The sequence below is a fragment of the Netta rufina genome, assembly GCF_964035555.1.
Source record: "Netta rufina genome assembly, chromosome: 1".
NCBI classification, from domain to species: Eukaryota; Metazoa; Chordata; class Aves; order Anseriformes; family Anatidae; genus Netta; species Netta rufina.
This window is the reverse complement of record NC_140123.1, coordinates 76787253-76812061: the sequence shown is the minus strand read 5'-3', so window position 1 is coordinate 76812061 and position 24809 is coordinate 76787253.

Genomic DNA, 24809 nt, shown 5'->3' with positions numbered 1-24809 from the left:
AAAAGGAAAGAGAGAGATTGTAAAACCTTCAGTGTTACTCATGTTCAAATTGGTATTAACATGAGTTAATCTTCATGTTTTCTTCAGTTTTCAGAAAAGTGTGACTAAAACTTTCATGAAAGGCTGTGTATACTTAGAGTGAGCACTGTCATCATATGCTAAAATCCCTTTTCCATAAAAATATAAAAATATATATATATATTTTTTTTTAATCAGACAGCTGAATTATAAAAGAATACATGAGTCCATAAACCCTTTTCTTCCCAGTTCATTCTAGCTCCAGGCCTCAAACTACCAAGTTTAATTTTTTTGCAAATGCCTGTGATTCATAACACTTGTTTTCAATCAATGGAAATTCTGCTCTGATTAAGTTTTGAACACAATGCTAGTGTAGGCATGAGTCTCTCCCATAGTCTCTCAGGAAGTTGTCCCACCACACAGTCTGGCTGGGATGATCTCTGTTATGATCACATACAGCGGTGCATGGCCATCACAGAGAAGGAACTTGCTCATGGCGTGCTGTGTGTAAATCTCTCTGTTTCTCTCTCCACCCAAAGAAACCAAGCCAAAAAAACTTTTGGACTTGCCACATACAAAAAAAAATAAAATAATAATAAAAAAAAATCCTCCCAGAATGTTCTACCCAGATAATAAACTCAGAGAGTATAACTCAAGATCACTATCTTCCTAAGCTCATACAGATTTGGATCTTTCCAGCTTGCAGGACATGTCAGCCTTGAATTTTATACAAGAGGCAACAGGCCATAGCTTATGAGAGGTTTTAGGGCATTTTGGGAAAGGAAGACGACAGTAAAGGAAGAGGTCAGAATACCACTTCCTACTCCTACATAGAGAAAAAATAAATATATATATATTTATATATATATATATACACACATAATATATATATTCTGCTTAATGATAATGGGTGGTAAAATAAAAGAAAGCCTTAAAGAAGTTAAATTATACTTATTAATTTAAGAAGGTAAATAATAAGCAAACAGAAAGGAATTGTTTAATTCTGTAAAAAAGAAGCTTTTAAAGTCCGATTTTATACCAGGGCTGCAACAAAAGAGGAGACCTTGGGACAAGAGAATAGTTGCCAATCTCAAATAAAGAAGAAATTTAAGGCTGCAAGTCAGAGTGTGTATCTGATTACCCTTTTACAACTAGGTCACAAACTAATAGGACAGAGAGACGGTAACACTGAGTGTGTCTCTCGGCTGCTGAAGACACCTAACAAATGAGCAAATGTGGAAACAGAATTGTTGAGAAATACCTTCTGTGATATGTAAGAACCTATCTGTCCGAGTAAACACAATGGGTTTGCCTTGGTCAGCATACCAGCAGCACACTGGTGTAGGCTGTCTGCATGTTATTTTTTAGATTGTCCCATGAAGAGGCAGTAGAGTACATAAGCAGAGATGTTTTTGGAAAGCTCTTCCTGAATCCTTATGATTTGTTGGAAGCTGCTTGAAATTTGAAGTCTGCAGTTGTACGGAGTGTCCCTTTGTCAGAAGGTGGAGAAGACAATTAAAACTGAATAGCTATAAATGCATATATTTGTAAGGAAACATGTCAAGTAGTTATTCCCGTAGCAATCAGATATAGGTCTGTACAGTAAAAAGGGTGGTGGTAAAAAGGAACCAATCTGGAGGGAACACATGGGTGAGAGAGAAAAATGGCAGGCAATGAAGAATAACATATGCAAAGACCAACACTATCTAACGTCTCTCAGTTTAATGGTTAAGCATACAAATGAATTAATTATTTTTTTGCTTCTTAGTTTGTTTTCCAGGACACTGATCATCTATATATTGCCTGAAGCAGGATAGAGCTACAGACTGTAATGGGCTGAATAGGGAGCGAGACAACAGTACTTGAATAAAAGCTCTGGCTTGCACTGTGAAGAGATTAGTAACACTGTTCTGTTTGTTTGTTTTTCTAAATAAAGAGGAAAATATTTGTTCCTTGTGTTTAAGCACCTAAGGCAGAATGCATTACTTCATCAGACATTTAACTAGTTAACTATTAACTTTATTTTAAGAAATCATTACTAAGAGCACTGACTGCCTTATAGTTGAATGAGCAGCTAGCTTTGGTGTCTTAACTTTGCCTGGAAAGCCTGCAGAGTGTATGTGTGTGTGAGAGGGATAGAAAGCAGTAAGGGGAAGAACTCAGGAAAAATATTGAAATTAAATTTCCAACATGCCCATTTAGCATCATGAAACAATATCAGAGCAACTTCTCCCATGGTTCAGGCTAAAACGCTGGCATAAAAATACACATACAACATACACATAGAAAATACAAGTATTTTCTGATGTAAAAGTGCTTAGTTCAAGTTCTGATCTAAAAAGTTTAAATTCTGTTCACAGCTGAGACTGCAAACTAGATAATTTCATTGTCCTCAGAATCATCAACAACAAAAAGCAGATCTAGAATTCCTTGAGATACTTGGTGCAATTAAACTTGACTCTCTTAGAAATTAAAAAAAAAAAAAAAAAGAGGGAAGGAAGGAATGAAGGAACCAGCACTCTCCCAAGCCCATGCAAACTAATTTTAATATTTAGCACTGATTTTTTTTCCTAACAAGGACACCAAAAGGCAGTAAGAACATATGACATTACTAATCAACACAGACTGATTTCATGCATTCCCTTCACTCTTAATCTTAATCTAAAAGATCAGAATGAATTACCCCAGGCTTCAGGAATGTTAAATGCCCAGGATATTGGTGATTCCAAGAAGAGAGCAAAAGGTGATCATAAAAATCAATGCCAATGGTCCTGTTTTCTGTTGTTGTTTGTTTTTGTTTTTCTCAACAATTTCTAGCAGCAGACTGATGATTAGCACGCTCTCCTTCTCTCATTTCTCCATCTATCCATGTATTAGTTCAGAAACAAAAAGCCAAACTGATGTTAAGAGTTTAAACTGCTTTGCTCTTTCTTTCACTTTTTCCTGTATTCTGTGTGATCCTAGTCTCAGATTCAACCCTGACAGAAATGAAATTCATTTAATTGCAGATTAATGCCTATTAAATTTAATACTTATTATTGGAGAAAAGCCGCTGCAGCCTCCTGCAGTGTCAGTGCAGCCAATGCTGACAGCATCTCAGCTGTCTTGCCCTGGCCCTGAAAGGCACTAACGGGGTGACTGAGGGACTCAGCTACTCCCTGTTTGTCAAAGCAAGTGTCTAGGAGCTGCAGAGCTGAAATTTTGGTGCTGTCAGAAAAGAATTTGTCACAAGCGCCTCACGGCTCCCACAGTTCTTTGAGTGCACCCTGTCAAATCTACATACATCTTCTCCCAGTGTCAGTTGTGCCATGAGTCCTGTTGTTTAAAGGACATGTTGTTGCAGGGTTTCTCTGAAAATAAAAACATAATCTCTAGGCATGCATTGTCTCACTGATTTCTCTCTCTCACCACTAGTTTAAAATAGACAAGTATATTTTATATACTCAGTCCTCTTACCATTCTGCTTTATTTTCTGAGTCTTTATGGCAGTGTCTCTTATTTCCATCTGAGTGATGATTTTACTGAAAGAAGGAGGAAAAGGGACACATGAGGGATGTGCTGCTGCTATGTGACTCAGTAGCTGCTAACTGTCCTTTGTCCCAACCACAGTAAAAGAATGCTCACCACCTCCACACTCATTTTGATGACTGCAACACCTGTGCTGTTTGCAGACTTTCCTTCCTAAAGCAGCTTGGCTTAGCCTCTGACAGCAGAGAGCTAGCACCTTTAGGCCATTTCAGTACCCCCGCCTTAAGATGGCTGATTAAAAGGTCCTGTGCAGAGCCAAGACCCTTTAAAGAGAAGAGGGCCACACCCCTCTTTCCCATCCCCAGTGCTCAGGGTATTTTTAACTCTGTTTCCTTGGTTACTTTTGAGTGGAAGATATGCGTGGTATGGGGAGATTGGCTCTCATTGTCCGAAGGAAGCATAGTTTATTATCTCAGATTTGGCAGACAGAGAAGGAATAAGGAGATTTTATAAAACAATTAAGGTGGCTTTAGCCACCTTTTGCCGTCTTCCCCTTCCCTGTTTCATCCCCTCACATTGCAGTCCTGATGTCTCCAGGTACAGGGAACAAACTATTATTAGACGTTAGAGCACTGCCTGGGTTCTCCATCTTTATCTATAGTTGTCCTGTTATCTTTCTGATTGCAGAAACATGACTCTGCTTCTTTCCTGGCTGCTTGTAAAGAATTTCCCAGGCTGTTGTGCTCAGGAGTAACTTTTACCATTCTGTCCTCCTTTCTCTAATCCAGGTTGAGCGTGGCTGATCCAGCTCTTTCCATGGAACATTAACAAACGGAGCTGCAGAATTTCTGATGTGACACCCTGTTGAGCCTTCATAAATATTCAGTCTGAAATACCAAAGGATATTATTTCTTTGGTGGTGGTGGTGGTGCTGCTACATATATTATAGTTGTATGGGAAATTGCATGGTCACTGGATCCATCAGAGCTCTTTGGTATTTTTCTTTACAGTTTGTAAAAGTAATATAAAACCTGATACAATATCTAAGGAAGTTAACTTTTCAAGACAATTGCAAAAAAGTGCAGGTGTCTTTGCTATGCTCTAGCCTATTTGAAAACTGAACACAATCCCACAGTTCCTGCCTTTTTGCAGTGTTTTTTGTTTTTTTTTTTTTTGTTTTTTTTTTTTTTTTTTCCCTCCTTTTTTTAGGATGCCTATGCAAAAAACATAAAGGTAATCCAATCCACAGAGGATTTAAGTATTAATGTCAGCCCCTGAAAATAATATAGTGGGTCTCAAAAAAACTATGGTAAACACTTTGAATTAAAATAGAGAAGAAAAAGAACTCTGTAATTATAGGTCATGTGCAATTACCCAGAAGGTCAGACAAAAAGCTGTTGAGAGAAGTGCATAGGCAGTGTGGGTTGTTGAGGAAGGAATCTCACTTAATGGAGCCCCACAGCAGAAGTGTGTGAAGCTGTTTGTGATATCCTTGGAGCGTCTGATAAGAAACATAAGATGCTTTTGCTCTGAGCCACCCCTCCAACTCTCTGGCAGTTTACTGTGGAATCACGCTCCCCCCCTGAAAGCTTTGACAATTGATTGACAATAAATTGAACCCTTTCTGGGGTGTCCTATATTTTGTCTATTTGTTTTCTTGGAGTTTTGAAAGCTGCAAAAGACAGAGGTGTCTGTCCCCTGTCCATATTTTCTTCCCTATTGCTCTTTGAAGTAGCTTTCCTGACCAGCTAGAGGATTAAGCTGAAGAAAACCAGAGACCACCAACTTTGTCCCTGATGTTAACCAGAGGAATTCTCCAATCAGCAGCACTTATCAGATGCCAGGAAATATGAACTTCCAATGTACAATATCTGCTGGTGTCTTATATATGGAGGGCTAACTACTGTTGGGTTAGACCCCAACAGTATGTGAACCATTTTCTACATTTTTCAGTAGAGTAAACCTGAACTTATTCTAGGAGTGAAGGGACTCGAGTCTTCAGCTTCCTTGTTTGAAAGTGATCCCTTTTGTCTGGTGTGATACCTACATTTTTCAGTAGCGTGAATCAGAACTTATTCTAGGAGTTAAGGGACTCAAGGTTTTAGTTTCCTTGTTTGAAAATGATCTCTTTTGTCTGGTGTGATAGCTTACGAGATGGGATATTGAGTTATGAAGACATGAGAGAGGATGGTAAACCAGGGCTGTATGTGCAATGATCTGTAGGTCATTCCACAATATTTCAAAAGTGTTAGCAAACAGAACTATATGAAGACAGAGCTTCCCTTTCCATCGAAAATTAACCTTTCAAAGAAAGAGTTTAAAAAAAATAAAAGAAATAATTAATAATTCAGAACAACACCAACAAGAGTCTGCACAATTTTCACTGTAGTTGTTTTCCCTTATCAGACTTAATTTCCATGATCCTCCACATTCATACTTAGTAGAAAAGGACTCCCTTGCTGTGATGTGTTTTAAAGAAAGCTGACCCAGACTAATAGTGTAGTAGAGGAATATGAAGTGCTCAAATGCATTTCACAGGAGATGTTACTGATACCTCAGATTCTTTATAAACATTCTTCAATACCACATACGCTATTTTTAATATGAACTTTCAAAATAAACAGTCAACATTCTGCTGTTAAGAACATAAAGATTAAAAATGTTGTTCATCATTATTTCTTGTAGAATAATAGCTTTTTGAGGAAACTTATACTTCCTATTGTATTGTTTTCTTTTCATCTCACTATCCTGCATATTCTTCCTTCAAACTGTCAGAATTACAAAGCCACAGCATAGCTGCATAATTTGTATGTGATCTTTTGAGGGTAATAGGACTGGATTGCTCTGGGCAGTTGTTCACCCTGAGCAAGTGAGTGCTAGGCAGAATGAAGCAGAAGTATCTATATATGGTGGCTTACACAGGAAAATAAAGAGAGTGAAAAGCTGACAAGACACCTGAGTGCATTTGATTTGTCAAGAGACTCTGGTGCCATCAGGTAGCTTCCCCATCAGTCAGTCCTGCCTGCTTTTACAGGGTTGCCATCTCATTAATTTTAATAGGGTTGCTTGCCTGGCTTTGGGGATCAGCATTGATTAAAATTTTTTCAGACTGTTGCTGATAAACTGGAGCCCAGCTGTAATCCTAATGAGAGGTCAAGAAAGATCTTGAATAGGGTCATATGAGTTTGGACAACCGGACCAACAGTTGCAAGGAAGGGGGGAAGTGCAACCAATAAACTGTTATGTGACCCAATAAATAAGCAGAAAGGAGGAAGTCAGCAGAAATACCTAGTCCTATATAAAAGTCATAGTCACAAGCGTTAGTGATGAGACCTGAAGTACCAGTACTGGCCTTTATATTACAAGGCATTGTTCCAACAAGACACCTTTTTCTGTCTTTCTCCCTTTTTAAAATACAAGCTGTAGCACTAGATAATTACATCTCAGGTATATACCCTAGGCTTACTTTACAGTCAACGGAGAAAAAGATGTTCTTCTAAGTGCAATTCATCATTTAGTAAAATCTCAAATAGGCCAGATAAATTGCACCCTAGAGATTTTCTCCATTGACTGCAAAGGAAGCCTAAAACAATTCAGTAATCTCAGATGTGGATATCTGCACTGTTACTATCCAGAGTCAGAAGAGATGAATCTCACTCAAAGGTACTGTACTTGTGAAGATGTTTTACTTCTACTGCTGGAAAGGAACAGACTCAAGGAATGTGTTATTGCATTAAAGGCATTAATTTCTAGCTAGACTTGATGGTCTGTGTAAACACCATATGAGGAAATATCTAAATTCAGATCCTAATGTAATGTGGGTCCTCAGACACAGAGTTACAAAATAGACAGAGCTGTTGGAGAAAAAACAGTGCTTCTGAATACCAACTTTTTGTACAACCTCCATAGAAAAGAGTTGGTTGAATTCAAGGAGATCTTCAGTGACAAGCCTACAACATATGTTTCAGTTAGCTCTCCAAAAGCAAAAAAAAAAAAAAAAAAAAAAAAAAAAAAAAAAAAAAAAAAAATCTTTCATTTATATTACTACCAAAAAGTTTTCTTTTTGTTTCTTTTCGTTTCTCTTTCTCCTCAGAGCACTGTGTCTTCAGGATGAATCTTAGCAAGTTGGCATCTACATGAGTAACAAATCTTCTAGCAAAGATGTAAACAAGTTTTTCTTTTAATGAGAAATTGTTAGTTATTAGCCAAATCACAAAACCAGAAAAGAAAACTAAATTCTGTATCACTTTATTATTATTTTTATCCTAATTATGTTAAGTTTAGGAAATTCAGAAGTGTTAGATGAACTTCTAAGAGGCACAAGGTATAGATTTGTTTGGATGTTTTTCATGATTGTGATTTTTTTTCTCCTTTGGCTGGACAGTCTGTTTAAGTATTTTCAAGGGACAAACTGTCTCTGATACAAATTGTTGAAATTGGCAGAGCTGAGCTAGATGACTGAGCTTTAATAAAAGGGACATTTTGAGGTCTCTTACTGAATGTGATTACTTCATCTCTGAAAGAGAGGCTTGTTTTTTTCAGGTGGGTGAACAGATCACCAAATTCTTAATGTCCCTGCTGAGGTCTTTGCTTAGTGGTTGCGTCATCTCCCACCTGCTCAGGCTGGTGCAGGTAGCTTTATGTGTGAACAAATAGATTTGTGAAAATACAAAGGTGGCTACTGACAGCTTAAAAGAATTTAGACTTGTGCATGCTCCTTATAACTGACGTAAAGGTGTAAGCAAGGAGATATAAGACATAGATGACACCAAATATGACTACTGGCCTACCTTTGCAGAAAATGTAGATGAGGTCAAATGTTGAAATGAACCAGGAGACTACTGAGCAGGAGAGCTTTATGATAACCAGTGATATAGCTCACACTGTTAGTGCTGGGCATACTGAAGGGTTCTTTCACAGAAAGTTTTGCTTTCTCCTAGAAGTCCACCAAAATAAACAATCCCACATTCATTAGCAAGACCATATATGCAAAGAGAGTGCCTGGTATGAATAGCAGGACTTGTAACTAGCAAACCAGTTAGAAGTTCAGACCAAACTGCTTCTGAAACCATATCCTGTATTTGTATTTACATACTCATCCAAAGACTTTCAGATGAAGGATTTTGGCCTCAACCTCCTGCTTTTTTTCTTTTCTTTTTTTTTTTTCTTTTTTTTTTTTTTTTTTTTAAATTGGAATGGTTCCAAATAGTTCAGCATGCAGAATTTTTCTCAGCTCCAGAGTACAGCTGGAAGCAACTGTTGAAAAATCTCCATGAGGGATGTAGCTGAGTATGTAGGGAAGTCATATTTCACTCTAAGTCTGTTGAACAAAATGTCAGTGTTTGACCTTGTTCCTCTACTCCACTGAAAGAGCTATCCATGACTATCTATCTGTCCCAAAGCTGTCCTACCTATACCTATTTTATAATATAGGTAGGACAGCTACCAAAATATATCTATTTTTGGAAATGATGAATCACCATGTGAAGTGTCTCTCTGACATTAGGTGAGATGAATTAAAATCTAACATGCCATATACTAGCTATTTGAAGTCTCAGAATGGTACGTTCAATCTAATTAAATCTGGCACTGTGCTCTGATTTATCTAGACTTGACTTCACCCTCACTCTTTACAAATACATTGTTCTCTCTGTCTTACATTAGACACCAAGTGCTATAGAGAGGTGTGTGAAAATAAGCAATTTTTGGACTATAAATTACCAAAAAATCCAAGGGAAAGATATTTTGACTGATAGGAAGAACAAGATCAAGTAATCAAAGACAAGAGAGCATGGAAACTGGTAAAGTTACCTTTACAAAAAGCATAGCCATGTTGTGTGGTTTTGTTTGTTTGTTGGTTGGTTTTGTTTGTTTGTTTGTTTTGTTTTTGTTTTTGCAGGCAACTTCAGGTTGCCAGCATCTGAAGGTCATCTGAAGAAAGTGATATTTTTTAACACAATGGTTTGCAAGGCAGCTACAATAGCACTCCTCTAAGCTGTGGACATGCTGGAAGTACTAGGGAGCAAGATGAGGTACAGATGAATGGAGAGAATCTCCTTTGTTTGCAGGTTTTCATGCTTTGCCATGACAGCAAATTCATTTCTAAAGATCTGAGCTGCTTGTCCACATTTTTGCACGTTGCCAAAGAAACATGTTCCCCATTCCCTAACACCTCATTCCAGTAGTCCAAATGGGTCTGGGCAGCTTAGAGGAAACCCCAGCACTAGAGTTCCTCAGTTGCTGTCTTACACATCCATTTTTTTGTCAGGTTTATAATTTCTGGCTATCACATCTGCACACAGCCAAAGTCAACATAGATGATATGGTTATATCCATACCCTGTTCTAGACACCTTTTCAGTATGCCCAGGTTCTTGGTTTGGACTCCTTTCTCCTCCCTGCTAATGACAACTCCGGGTCACACTAGACACAAGAGGTCTTGCCTCAAACTCATTCCCTTTATCTGCTGTGCACCCACATGAGGTTGCTCACAGTTCTGATACAGAGTCTCCTGCTACACTTTTTGGCTTCCATTCTGCAGACAGCATTTATTCCAACTTCTTTTTTCCCTGTTTCTTTTACATGAGAATTTGTATTTGAAAGAACTGCTTTCTAGTATATTTTAAAATAGAGGAAATCCTGATCACAGATTTAACAACTTTTGGCCTTGGATTTTTTTTTTCTTTTTCTTTTAATATGATACTGAAAAAGAACATCCTAGACTTCCCTGTGAGGTTTTGTGAAACATTTACTGGCACTGAAAATGCTTTATGGATTCCAGCCACTATTGCAATATCTTTGATCTGGTACTGGGACTAGTCCAATAAACACATTCTCTGTGCATGATGCACTCTATTTCTTTTTCACCTGGTCTGTTTCATTTAAATGCTTTCCTCTCTGCACATTGCTTTTAACTCTTTAATATTACTATTTTAAAATTTTATGCTCAACTGGTCCATATTGATTTTTCTCTGCTTCTTAATACACCCTTATAAAGCAAGAAATAATAAATAAAAAAAAAATGCAGAAAAAAAAATAATGGGAAGACACGAGAAAAACTGTTTTGAGATCAGAAGAAAATATAGCCTACATATCGTAGGACTTGCTTTAGAAATGTGTAAGGTACAGGTACTTTTCCTTAATGAGTGTTACATTCTAAAGTAGTGCATTGCTGTAGCAAGAACACTCCAGTGTAGGACAGAAGCAATTCAGTAACAAGCATAATAAAACAGAATAAGAACATCAGGATTCACTTCCTGATGTTCAGGATTCAGTTTCAGGTAGCTAAACTGCATTCTAAATGTCAAGATAAATATTACACACTCAGAGACTGTATCCAATGTATGCAACACTGACCTGCCAGTTACATCAGCCATTTGCCTACTGCATTCTGATTTTAAAATTAGATGGAAATCCCAATTTAAGCAACAAGTCAGAAACAACACAAACTTGTAGAAGAATAGGTAGGCTTATGAAAAGAAAGGCTGAATAATAATTCAGAAGCACAACAGCCACTGATTTATTTCTTCTTGCCATGATCCATTTTCACTTCAAGCACAGCAGATTTCTTTCTATGAGCTTCTGCAACATATGTTTACATGCATAGTCAAACATCTAGGATAAAATCAGGCACTTGGAAAAAAGACGAAATACCCTATACCAGGGAGGAATACTTTTTTAGTTGCCTAAATGAGGTAGGCGTATTTGAAAATTCAAAGTACTTTCTAGACCCTTTCATCTTTTTACAGATGTCAATACATTTTTTCCTCACTAGACCAGGACTTCAGACAATGGGACACTCAGATGTGATTTATCGGACCAGATGTGGATGTTTACATCCAAGTTGGTTGCCTGGCTGTATTTTCTAGCAAGGGCTCAACAGGTGAAATTCATCTGGAAACAGTCACTTCTCTTTCCAAGGTATGTCTCTATGCATTATGAGAGGCAAATCCTCTGAGTACCTCTTTCTCTGACTATGAAAAGAGATGTGGGTGAGCAACCCAGGTACAAATATTTCTGTGGTAGACATCAAACATCAAGTGGGATGTATCCCAGTTTCAGAATCAGTTTCAGACAATGCATCTACATTACTCATTTCATACCATAGAGACACCATCACTCTTCATTTGCCACTAAAAGAAAGGCAAAAGTCTTTCATCCCCAACTTTAACCATTACAAAGCAATGGCAGCTATTCCATGACATGGAGTGCATCCCAGACAACAGATCTCATTCAAGCAAAACAGACACAGTTTTGAAAAATGGAGGATAAAAGAAGCATTACTTTCAAATAGAAAAGTATTCACCTTCTCTGGAGTTTCTGTACCTACTGAGTCACAGGGCCAAGGACATGAAAAATCAGTGCTTTATAGTTACCTACCTTCAAAAAGCCTTCCATCTTTGAAGCTACAAAGTAGTGACATGATGCTCAGGAAACTGCACATTTGACCAAAAAGCCCCCCAAAAATAGGCTACCATTTTGTTCTTTTTTTTTGTTTCTCTTTTATATTGAAGATATGTTAGTATCAAATGAATCCTAATGGGTGAATTATTTTATTTTATTTTATTTTATTTTATTTTATTTTATTTTATTTTATTTTATTTTTACCTATGGGTCATTGCTGCTATTTCTAGCTTCCTCTCAGTTAAAAGGTGTTCAGCTGCACTCATTGGCATGTCTGCCTCCTTTCTGTTAGTATTCCCAAATGTGCTACCTTTTAAGCTTTTTTTTTTCTCTTTTACCACATTTGACAGCACTGTCTCCATTTCAGCCTCAGTGCATTAGCCAAGTTGTCTTCTACAATAAGTGAATTTCTTTCCAGTCTTGGGATATTTCCTGGGTAAAACATACCATGATCTGTCATTCAGGCTGTACTGCAAATTGGAAACCTTATTGCACCTGGCAGCTGATGAAGAGGGCAGCTGTGAGGAGGGGAAGGGTTGCCTGGTGTCCCAGGCTGGCTGGAAGAGACTGGGGAGCCAGTGGTGCCCCTGTGCCTCCATGCTTCTCCAGGGTGATGGCAGACCCATCACACAGGGCTTCTGTGCTTAGTGCCCTGTGCCTTGTACCTTAATGTGCTGTAATACATTACACTAGAATTCCATTTTGAACAAGGCAGGGAAATGGGGGCAACTTTCTGGGCTCTGGGATGAGTTTTCTTTTCAGAAAGGAACTCTTTTCAAGCTCAGTCTGTCCAGGATTTTTAAAGTTATGATTCACTTGCCAGGTCCTTGTTAGAGGGTAACTATTTTACTGTATTCTGCCCTTTTTCAAAGTAGGGATAAAATTATCTAAGTATAAATTCTTAATTTCCCAGTATCATAAAGTAGCTCTAAATATAATTCTATTTCAAACAACAGCTCTGATTCTTTTCACCCAATGCTTTTTTTTTTTTTTTCTCCTCTGCACTAACTAGAGGAATGAAGCTCATATCTCTGCATAATATGTTTACTGATACACATATCTGTGGGAAAATATAGGTCCTTGGAGTAGTATCTTTAGAATAGACAGTGAAGCAACATGGAAACTGCTGTTACTTTTACAAGTTTTCAAGCACAGCCATATCTCCTTTGGAATTCAGTTATCTCTTCATGCATGCCTGCTTTTAAATGCACTGCTTGTGCACTTGATTTTGCTTTAATTAATTTATTCCTTGTTCAGAAAATTTCAGACATTAGCACCTAGCTGAGTCTTAACTTAAATATACAGAAAAGAATAAAGCCAAACAGAACAAAATAGAACAGAATGAACACAGATTTGGATAATAATTAAAATTGGATTTTCTAGCATTTAGTAATCTGTAGTACACTACAGACATACAGATATTCTAACTTTTCTCTACAATCATGATGGATAAAATATTACTTTCTCTTTTTTTAATAAATGGATGATACATTTACAGGTAATATGAATTATTGTGAAATAAATCAGAAATTGTGAAGGATGGCAATGCTGTTTAGAGCACAAAGATTTGACTCAATTTTTGCAAACGATAAGAAATAAGACCACTTTAGCCCTCTGTTTATTTGGAAAAGAAGCAAAAAGCAAAAATTTGCTTTTAATGGTTTATATTGAATTAGTCTAAACATGTTTAGATGATTTTCTTTGGGAGCAGAAGTCTTTCTTCTTTCTTTGCAAGACATTTGCAAGATGGCAGGGCACTGCAGTACTAGGTAGCAGTTTTTTTAGACACTGAAAAAATAAAGCTTTGGCCTTCTTTATGCTGGTGTTTATAAACCGGACTTTTGCTGAATAGATTGTATCTGATCAGACTTTATTTGCCTGGTCGTCAGTGGAAAGAAATAATCACCTCCAGGCATATCCTATCATGTCAGCTGAAATGCCCTCTGTGGGTGCCTACGTGTCTCCACTCAGGGTGCACTGATGAATACTGAGAATGGATAGACAGCTTTTACAGAGGAAAAAAAATATTAGATGAGATAGATCCCTCCTGATTGATCATGAGGGGAAACAACCCTGCCCCCATTCTGAGTCAGTGAAACCTGCTTCAATAACTCATCCAGGCTTTAAACAGTCACAGCGCTCGCGATCCTGCATTCCTTGGTACATGATTTGGAGAGCTTCAAAGAGAGCTTGTTCTTCATTCAGACTTCAGCAAAAATACCAGGTCAAAGGTTGAAGGTTTGTAAACTAATAATCCCCAGATGACAGGAGAGGAGTTGTTACCAAAATTCTTTCCCTCTTTTTTTTTTTTTTTCCCCTCATTTCTTTATTTCATTGGGACTGCATCAAAAAAAAAAAATGGTTGAAGGAAGAGAACGGTTAATGCAAGCAGCAACACTATGAATATCTTGGGTAAGGGGTGAAAAAATACATAGAAGTTTTCACACAGACGTTAAAAATGAATATGCATGAGACTAGAAGAGGGTTATGGTTCAACTCACAAAAGACTGTATTAACATTTGCAGCAATGTTAATTTTGGCATTTTCTTTCTATTCTCCTCTAGTTGCCTTGGAGCTTCCTGAACTGTGCAATAAAGAGGAACAACAGGAATTCATCTGATATCCCTATCTTTTTTTTTTTCTTTTTTTTTCTTTTTTTTTTTTTTTGGGGGGGGGGGGGAAGGTATGTGTTTTTGTTTGTTTTGATTTTTTTTTTTTTTTTTTTTTTTTGGTTTTTGTAAATGAGTTATTAAAGAATACACAAGACAAAGCAGAGTGTGGATGCAAATTTCAGTACCAGGTCTGTACATGTCAGCTTTGCTACACAAGTCTTAGAAGTTTCATATGGGTATTTTGTAGGCAGGGGACATGAATGAAAGGTTTACAATGGCTTGAGGTGCTGAAACAGTCTTTGAGTCTTTGGGAGGGCAATTTCCAGCCAGAGGTGTCTGCTGTCTCTCAGCCAGCAATCCCAACCTGCACAGGATCAGAAGTTTATCTCCAGGAAGCTTTATCCGGCCCAAGCTCCAACAGCTCAAGTACCCCCATCTCTGAAAAATGTGAGACACAGCAGTTTACCCATCCAGCCATGGTTTCTGACTACTTGTTCTGTGAAGGAATCTCTTCTCTGGAGCTTCTGTGTGTGTATATAGATAATGAAAACATTTACAGCTACACTAAACAGGAAACAAGTGGCAAGGGAGCAAGCTATATGAACAGCAGTGCTCTCCCAATGCATTGCCACCTACTCAAATTGTGTAAGGTGCCACATAAAAGAGCAGGATAGGATGGCAGCTACTCCAGCAATTATTGATGTCTGTGAGGTGTGAAATTGCTTAACTTCCTTGCAGTGGGACAGAGGTTAAAAACAGAGGCTAAAAACACTGGACTTCAGTGTTTTGCCTTACAGCAAATTTTGGAAAAAAGATTGAATTTTCCATAGAGTTGGTTTTTGACTACTACCACAATATTCTCGGATCTGTATGGGCTTTGTCTAAGAGACAAAAGTACTACTGGTCAGATCTGATACCTGTCAGTGTGCATATGGGATTCACCAAAACAGCTTGTAGGCTTTGTTGCAGCTAAAATATGGATGAAAAATGGCCATAAATTTATCAGTTTAAAAGCTAGATATTCAGTTTGAGCTGTTATCTATGCTTTACTTATAAATAAAGTGGTAAAGGAATGAAAAAGAATTTTGTTAACAGCTCCGCTCATGCCATCTAGGAATTATTAATTTGCTGGCCTTTATACTTCAACCACTTTTGTGGTAAAATCTATGTGGGAAACTAGCTGCATTGAAACTCATCTCAGCTTCATGCACTACAACAACCAGATCTCTGTAGCTCAGCCTCTCTGAAGCCCAGATGAATTTCTGGTTCAGGTTTCACCAGTTCAGGATATGTTGTACTGCTTATTCCAGGTGGAAAGCATCTTCCCTTGACTAAAAGGTGAACTGGCTTAGCCATTTAAGCCCTGCTTTAAAAAAATGCTAAAAGTTTTCAGAGGGTAATTCAGCTGCCTGTCTTGCACACCTGTATTAGGATCTGCTGAAATGCTCTCTTAAGTTGCAGTGTTCTCTCTCCCTCTCTCTCTGTTCATTGACAGGAAGCTTCCAGGTGCCTGGAAGAGGCAACTTCTGGGTGCAAGAACTCCAACAAACTACTCAGAAAAAATATCAAGACAAGAACAGTGAACCTAAAGCTAAAGAGTACAATGGTTGTGGCATGTAGTTCTTCACAGGTGAAATACTGAACTGTGCATCTATTCAATCAGCCACATAGAACTGCTTCCTGAATAGTGCTGCTCTTTGTTTTTCTGCTGGGAGCTTTGTTCTACCTCCATCCAAAAGCAAAATACTTCAGTTTTTCAGAGAAATAGCTTTGTCTGCAAATTTTTATTTTGAGAACAATGGGCTGGTCTTTGAGAACATGAACCAGAAAAAGTTAAAGGTAAAGCCACAGAATGGTGACCCCTGTCCATATTTTCTACCTCCAAATTAGCCAGTGGTTTTCCTTAATAGCAAATTTGTCATACAGCAAACATACATGCTCCATATGGTTTACCATAGCCAAAATTACATGACAGTGAAAAGAGAGAAAATGCTTAGTACTACAAAATCAACAGATCTCATGCTCAGAAAAATTTAAGCAATTTATTGCTAGTCTAACTTGTATCATTCTGCATGATTGTAATAAAGCAGGGGAGTTTAATTGTTGGTAAAAAAAAAAAAAAAAACAATCAATCTTTTACAGGAATCCCAAGGATAAAGGCAAAAGATGGCATTGAGCCCAGCTTTAATAACCTCCAATGACATATGAACCTTAATTTGCTTCAGTAAAAAGGTATTTTTTCTTAAAGTGCATTTTTTTTCTCTTGGACAGACACTTGACTACTGTATTTAATACACACAAGCTGCCTTCAATTCATTTTTTTTTTAAGTGTGTGCAGTGCCCAGTGCTGGATTAAAGTGAAAATGTTTAGAACTGGAAATCCCTGAATATACCCCTTCAAACGTTTTAAGGATTTTTAACTCTTCCATGGAAAAATGGATGAATTAATTAAAAAGTTCACTTGGTATAAGTGGATTCCACAGAAAAATTAAATTCCAAGGTCTCAAGCTGTAAAACTGCACCACCCTTTAATACAAGCATACCCAGTATTCAATAGATTTGTGATCTTTAATTATTTTTTCCAATACATCTATCCCAAATTTCCCCTGTATATCTTTTTTTTTCTCTGGTTTATCTATTAAGAAAATCCCAGCTGCTGTTAAATTCAAGTACAACTTAAAAAAACAGACCTTTAAATGTTCCCACAACACTTCTGCTTCTCCTTTTTCTAGATGATGGATGAGGATTGGTTTGAATCCAAGAGTTTTCCTGTGCCATGAAAAGGTGGGGGTGAAACAAAACAGGAGAAAATTCATCTAGGTTTTGTTGGTTTTGACCTACATTTTCTTCTTGCACTCCCACTATAAATACAAAAGTTTCAGCATTAAATTCACTCTTTGCATGCAGACAGGGAAGAATACTGAAGTCAGCTGGAACTGGAACATCTCAGTGAATATATGCAAAATTAAAATATGTCTTTCAAGCATCTACAGACAGAAGCAATTCTGCTGGGAGAACCTAATACAACCTTTAGCACATATATGATGCTGAGAAAGTTTAGAAAAAGCTCAGGGTAGAACTGTTGCCCTTGACACTAGCACTCCCTTCCATCATTCCAACAGTCATCCTATATATGTGCACACTTAGACTGATAATAAGACCTTTTGTCAGAAAAACATCCCTCGCCTTTTGTAATTTGACAGCATCCTGGAACAATTTTATTTCCATTTTATTCATCTTCCTTTTCCTTCTTTTTTTTTTCTACCTTCCCCACCCAAAGAAAAATACTTCAAGCTACTGGACAACAGAAATTCTAGAAAACTGGCTTCCCCAATGCATTTTCAGATGGGAAACGAAACAAAACCTCCAAAATGGTCAGGAGGTTAGGAAAGACTTTCCTTCCCAATTCTGTTGCTAAAAGTTATATTTGACACACTGGCAAAATCCTAATCCAATAATCTGTACAAAAATTTCAGTTGACTATAGGGGGAGCTGCTCTTCACAATGTCTTATGTTGATATCCTGAAAATATTATTCTCTGCTGCCCAAAGAAAAGAAAGATTAATCATTAATATTGTTCTAGATTATATCATTATTTTAACTTTTATCTAGAGGTCCTGCAACAGGAAAAATCTCTTCTCTGTTAGATATGTAACACCCAGCATGCTAGGGCCAGGGGTATTTCTTCTGAACTGTAGGGAAAAAAAAAAAAAAAAAAAAAAATTAAAAATGTCCTCAGTATTGCTAAACTGTAGAGCTACATGAGCTTGAATGCAGCTGAATTAATTTTATAGTATTCTTAATAGAACTTGCTACTTCTCTAAGCCAACGAGGATGCTAACACCAGTGTCAGTGTTTAAAGGCATCATTGCTGGTGCTCTACCTAACTGTGCTAAACATACTATTAATTATACAGTTGCCTAGAGTGACCTGCAGTTATATGAAGTGATCAGAATAAAAACCTGGTGAATTTCAAGCAGTTGGAAATGGCTGGTTCCCGCCTTGTAGTTTTAGTTGGACTGTACCATTAAATCAAAAGGTACGTGAGCAAGTGTTTGAAGATTCCCAACAGGAAATTTTGAAATATGCCAAAGGGAGAGTGAATGACTCACAGCTATTTTAGGAAGAACTTGCTGTGACAAACTTAAAGCCCTTGTGATGGATTTATAACAGAATTTATTTTCAGTACTACCTCCTGCTATAAAAGGTACAGAAATTATTTTCTCTCTCTCTTGCTGGATGAAAGGCCCATACAAACAGGGTAGTTTTAAGCTCAAGAAAAACAACAGGCAGCACGAAGAAAGGGAAAAATATTTTCCAATCATAGACTGTTTACAAATGCCTTACAACAAGTGATTTTGGCTGATGGTCCAAAGGCATTAGATGATTTTATTGATCTCTATTGTATTGTAGTAAATCACTACCAGCTTTACATAAAATGACCATAGTTTGATAGCCTTCATGATGATATGTTTTGAAACCAAATCTTTGGAAGCTAAGTTTTACCATTGCTCATTATTTCCATTAAATTCAACTGGAAAAACTACATCATGCTCTCACACTGGCAGTTATCAATGTTTGCTCTGGGGACCTCTGACTTTGAGGAGAACTAAATGATACAGTTGTTTGCATGCATAATATCCAAATATTTGCACAGGCTATATATATTTACAGAGGGTTCTGTTTACACAGGTTCCTGCCTGAAGTGGCTAGCTAAAAACTAGCTCCCTTCTGAAAGCTATATGATCATATCAGCATAGAAGGATGCGGGGTGACTATGGGAGGCAAAGCACTTTGCTGGCTGTTTGGACTCAAGCTGGTGCTAGAGGGTGGAGTATGCAAAGCATACTTTTGCCTTTGTGCTTTAGGATTGCATTGACAGATGTTTGGAGGCATCTCAGCTCCGAATGTGGGTTTTGTATCTACAGGCAGATGGCCAGACCAGAGGAGGGCAGAGAAAAGACTGGTGTCAACTCCAGGGTGAAGCTGGGATGTGGATGATATAGAAACAGCATTTTTGTTTTTACAGGAGGCTGAAATTATCTGTAATGGCTTACAGGTGTAGCCTGCATTCTGTAAACACTTAGACAGTTGGGAATAGTCATTGCCATGGCAGTGGTGGTGGTTGAGTTATCATTGTGTTCAGCCTGGGGAGAGGTAGCAAGCAGGCCTCCACAGTGAGGCCGTATCAGGCATGAGTACAATGCAGGCACTGGAACAGCACTGGCAGAAAGGGAAGGGCAAATCAAAACTTAAGAAAACCTAGTTTCAGTTAAAAGCAGAGTGAAGATGGGTTTGGTCTGATTAGCAGTGGTGGCTCCTCTGTTGTCTGGGGGTGGCTCTGGCCTCCATGTTTGAAAGGAGGTTTCATTCCCCACACAGGCCCTCAGGGAAGCTCTCCCTCTCCGGATTTGTGCATGACAGAGCCAGAACCTGGGCAGCCAGGCAGCATTTCATCTTCCCAGCTCAGCTGGCACTGAGCTTCCCAAGTGAGCAGATGACCACAAGTGAGGTGCTGCAAGCTGATCCTGGGGAGGTATCTCTGTGGCATCTCATGAGGTATCTCATAAGGGCATGCTGTGCAGGGAGCCCTCCTCCTCCTACTCTCCCCATGCCATCATGTGCTCCAGCTGCCCAGCAGCACTTTTCAGAAACAGATAAGCATCATCTTGAACTCATTAAAATTGTCTTAATCTCTCACAGCTTTTTTTTTTTCTTTTTTCCACAAACAAGCTGTGTTTACCCTCCCCTCATCTACAAAATAAGGGTGATATCCAGTGATCTGATAAGCCCTCAAGATATTTATTTTAATACACTGGCCTTTCACTTCTGAAGATTAGAGAGTCAGTCCTCTGGGGGCTGAGAAAGCCTTAACAGTGAAATTCAAAGTGGCTTGGAAATGTTTTGGTTTGGATTCATTAAATACCTTACATGTGTGAAAGACTCATCTGCTAGTATGTCCAGTAGCACCAATGCAGCAAGATGTATTCTGGAACTGCTTTTTACCCGGGACACTTGTGGTGTTCAAAATGCCTGGCTCAGCAGTGTGAAGATGGGTGACCCCTGCCTTTGGTCTGCTTGTGCTCCTGGGGTGTGACATGGCAGGCTGTGCGCTGCACATGGGGGTAAAGATTTAGGGGAGAGCAGCACTAGGCAGGATCTGCTTAACATGCCCCTTGGGCAATTTGGCACGTCTATCCTGCTAGCAAAACAGTCTCCATTTGTATGCTTCTCAGAGGCAACCTGAGACTCCTTGTCCCTGCTGGCTGTCCCTGTAAGACCCCAGCAGAGCAGGCGTCGTGAGGGATGATGCTTCGGAACTACTGGGAATATTTCAGCGTTGGAAATTGATAGCTTCAGAAAGTAACCTCTAACCATTCCTCCTTGGCTGAAAAGGCTTCAGTGAACAGCTTTGGCAGGAGCAGATGCCCAACGAGCCACAAGAAAGAGTGGCTTTTCGCCTCTGTGTCTACCAGAGAGAGATACCCAAACCAGGGATGAAGAAATCTGAGGGACTGACACAGCTTCCAGAATCACTTCTGTGGATTAAAACTTAGAAGATAAGATAAACAGTTATACAGAACTCTTTATTGCAACAGTTTATTTTTCCCCTCAGTGCAGGTTCATGCTGTCACACCAGACTGGTGAGGCCTTCACAAGTTTTTTCCCTGTATAGGCTGCAGAGGGTCTCATGAAGTAGTAGAATGTGGAAGAGGAGCAGGGGTACCTGTGGAGGAGAGCGGGGAGGGAGAGCTAGCAAGACTAACTTCTGATAGTCGCCTGTCCCAGCTGGAATTGGATTATGCCACTTGTGAATTTTTCGTAGTTACCAGCTGAAAGACATTTTGTAAAGCAATTACAGCCAATCAGCAGAAGAGCTGAGTGTTTTGCTTCCCCATCAGCTAAAAGGAGCCATGAGTTATACTAATAGTATTATTTTATTTTTTGGGGGGGTGGGGGGGTGGGAAGAGGAAAGGAACCATGAGAAAACCATTATACTTGTTCGCACTGACAACAGGAAGGAAGGAAATTGAATTAAAATTTTGTTAGCAAGTGTGGTAATTGCAGAGTATTTTTCTGCTGGGCTGATTTCCCTTCTCTTGTTGTAGAGCCCTTCCCATCCAAAGACAGAGGAAGGCTTCCACAATCCCCTACACATCTGCGGGGCCTCAACTTCCTCTGGGTAAGGTAAAAGCTCTATGGGCAGTGAAGGAAACGTCTTGTGTCGAGTCTCAGCCTGGCCACGGCTCAGAGACTGCTGCCCCTTGCCAGGATCAGCCAGGAGGAAGCACACTGGAGTGGGTGGGAGCTCATCCATCGTGTGCTGGGCCATGTGGGGAAACTACAAGGGAATGAAGAGGACAGAAAGCTCTTTCTACCTGATTAAGGCACTTTGTTTTGGCTGCTGGAGGATGCTTTCCCTTTCAACTTACATTAATGTGGATTGTCTATAGGAGACAGCAGAGGTAGAGCTTAGTATTGCAACCTAACCAACCCTCCCTGTTTATTTATTTTTCTTCATTATTCTCTTACTGTGATGGTAACACCATGGAGCAAATTCATTGCAATAAAGAACAGAAACAAAGTTCCAGTTTCCTCAGCACCAACGCATCATGAGAAATTAAACCTAACGCTTATTTCCTAGAATAGCATTAAGTTCTATGAAGAAATGAATTGTTCAGCTGGCTTCTTAATCTAGATGACAGTTTTATTACAATTAAAATATCACCTCTAGGAGGCCCTTTGTTTGCATTTGACAGATTTTATTGTGTTTATATAGGCTAATGAAGCAGAATGAAATTATGGAGCTTATATTAAATTTAAATGACTGATTTATTGTATTTAAAACCTAAAATTTATCATGCATGTTCTTTAATGCCACGCAAACTACATTAGTTCACCACTGTTTTATATTTTCAGTGATTTGCCCAATTGAATAAAGCTTTGTGAGTGCACTAAAATAAGGTGAATTAATGTCCAAATAGTTAAAATGAGAAAGACCTTCTTTAAGCAGTTTAAGAGGGTAAAAATATTGCTATACTAGACCTAGCCAGTGCTTCAGGTCAGTGGTTCTAATTTCATGGGTTACTACGAGCGATTTCAATGAACAGCTTTAATTTAAGCCTTTGCCAACTAAGCTCAACTTCCTATCTGCTCATTGTTGTTGTTGAGCTTTATTATTGCTTATTTTTATTGGTCTAGGCAACTTCCATATTCCCCGTTGAATGTGACACTCAGAAGGTCCCTATTGCATACAGTATTCTGTACTTACATGGAAACCCAAATACTTGCTGTTCATTTGTATTGTTTTAATCACCGTATATCTGAATACATTATTCACATTAATCTTAATATTTTTCAGATGATGTAATTCCTCTCACATTACTCTTTAGATTTTCTTTTTTTTTTTTTTTTTTTTTGCTTTAGGTGTTAACGGATCATCTAGTTACTCCATGTTTTCTTCCTTCATCTTCCTTCATTAACAAAAAGAATTAGATGCATGTGAAAGCTCACTGAAAAAGAAAATATATATATATATATATATAAAAATCTAAGATGATGACTTTAGGATCAGATGGGTTGTGCCATAATGCCTTTATTCTCCTCTATGTAGAAGAACTCCAAAGTGATTTGTGTAGATGTAGAAGACATCTACAGTGCAGAAATTAGTCAGATTAACCTGAAATATTGCTAAGATACGTTCCAGTCATAGTGAATACTATTACTTTTATTGGCAATACAAACATAAATGAAGAGATTGGGATATAACTTATGGTAAATCATCTTCCGAAACAAATAACTGGAATCACTGCCATTAGGGTATATCGCACATAATTCTAGGAACATTAAGTAGACCAAGAAGTGCTTTTTAAGAATGGCAATATTGCTGAAAACTTATATTTCAGAGAATAAATTAAATTCATGTATCCAATTTGAATCTGACAACAAATTTTGGCCAAAGCAATAATGGAAGGAGAATTTCAGAAGACCATTTTTCGTTTTAAACAGCAACACTTGTTGAACTCATGATATCATTGATTTATTTTCTTTCTGTAGCACTGCTATATCTTCAGCTTGGCTTTTCACTCAGGCTGTTAGCTCATGGACATATATTGTTTCATACGTAATACTATGGGGGGAAAACAGATATTGGGGCTGATTTTCTGCTTAGTTATTATAACAATATGACTGAATGAACAACTTAAATGATTTCTGTGATTAAATGTATTGTGTAACAATACAGATAATTCCCTCATATTTGTGGGTATGAGTAAGTCGGATGTAGGAGTCAGCTTTAGTTTCTAGCGCTTTATGCAGCATGATGAATCTTACTGCCCTCATCTTTCAGTTCCCAGCTGTCTGTCGTAGTGTCTGTAGATCTACAGTGTCTGCCTGTGGGTGGCATCTACCAATTTAATCAGCAGAAACAGTTTTGTTTAATCTCTAGGACTCAGCTGTGCTGATATGATTCTGCTCAGGCTAACCAAAGATTTGGTAACTTGCATTCCTTTATGATGCCTTATTTCAACTGTAGAAAAGTAGGACTAAGCAGGAAATAATGTGAAAATATTCTCCTTGATGAGCCTTCTTACTTGTTGCCACCTCCCCATTCAGCCATGGAAAACACATAGGCTCACAGATCTGTTAAGTACATATAATGTAGAAGGATTTGGTGAATACTATGCACCATGGTAGGAAATCTCAGAAAGCAGAATCTTCTTTAAAAATAAAGACTCTGATTCTAAAATGATTAGTTTTTAATAGTTGATATGAGGAGCAGCTGTGTCTAGTGATATAAGTTCAGCATGAAGTTTCCTCTGTATGACTCATTTGAGGAAGTAACACTTTTCTTCCATTGAGTTTCAAGAGGGAAAAGATAACAGGCTATATCAGAATGCACAGAACCCAATACTGAAAGATATGGCTGCTTTAATATAACATAGTCATCCCCACTAAAATCAAGAAATCAAATCATGGCCTATCCTGAAGTGAAGGGCCTGCACCCCATATGTTTCCCTTTTCAAAGTTTCTACCCTGAGGACAGGTTTGTCTCAATAAGACATGTCTAGTGTCCTGCCCACAGATTGCACAAAGAAACCAGAAGTCCTGGCAATCCTGGAAAGCTCATTAGTGAAGAATGTGAGTTGCTATTGGAACTTTTTTTAAAACATTTTATTAAAAAAAAAAAAAAAAAAAAAAAAAAGTGAGAGGAGAAAACAACAACAAAAAGTAATATGCCTGTGAATGGGGGAACAATATACATCATTCCCAGAGCACAACTGCTTATTCCTTTGTCTGATTTGTCTGG